The 743-nt window shown below is 40.2% G+C and overlaps 1 non-coding gene across 1 annotated transcript; it reads left to right on the top strand.

Moving 5' to 3' along the window:
* The first annotated feature begins 254 nt into the window (after positions 1-254).
* On the top strand, positions 255-362 carry LOC148561762 (small nucleolar RNA R71). Its single transcript, XR_015886669.1, has one exon. It is a non-coding gene; the product is annotated as a small nucleolar RNA R71 (small nucleolar RNA).
* Positions 363-743: the final 381 nt, after the last annotated feature.

Below are 743 nucleotides of genomic sequence, written 5' to 3'. Positions count from 1 at the left end.
AATATTTTATTCTGAGCCAATATGGCATTCAGAGTATCAATTTCAAGAACTCCCTTCTTCATAGGCGTCCCATTACTCACAGGATTCCTCTTAGAAGTGTACATGAACTAGTTATTAGCAACCATGTCAATGAGTTCTTGAGCTTCTGCAGGCATTTTCTTTAGGTGAATGGATCCACCTGCAGAAGTATCCAATGACATCTTAGCTAATTCAGACAGACCATCATAGAATATATCCAGGATGGTCCATTCTGAAAGCATGTCAGAAGGACACTTTTTGGTCAGTCCTTTGTATCTCTCCCAAGCTTCATAGATGGATTCACCTTCTTTCTGTCTGAAGGTCTGAACATCCACTCTAAGCTTACTTAGCTTTTGAGGAGGAAAGAACTTGGCTAAGAAAGCCTTCACCAGCTTATCCCAAGAGTTCAGGCTATCCTTAGGTTGAGAGTCCAACCATACTCTAGCTCTGTCTCTTACAGCAAAAGGGAAAAGCATGAGCCTGTAGACGTCAGGATCTACTCGATTAGTCTTAACAGTATCACATATCTGCAAGAATTCAGTTAAGAACTGAAAAGGATCTTCAGATGGAAGTCCATGAAACTTGCAGTTCTGCTGCATCAGAGAAACTAATTGAGGTTTAAGCTCAAAATTGTTTGCTCCAATGGCAGGAATGGAGATGCTTTTTCCAAGTAAATTAGAATTAGGTGCAGTAAAGTCACCAAGCATCCTCCTTGCATTATTATT

Source organism: Arachis ipaensis, chromosome B6 (assembly GCF_059453495.1).
Source record: "Arachis ipaensis isolate K30076 ecotype BB chromosome B6, ASM5945349v1, whole genome shotgun sequence".
Taxonomy (NCBI): Eukaryota; Viridiplantae; Streptophyta; class Magnoliopsida; order Fabales; family Fabaceae; genus Arachis; species Arachis ipaensis.
The sequence above is the reverse complement of the archived record's forward strand: the minus strand, read 5'-3'. Positions and strand labels throughout refer to the sequence as shown.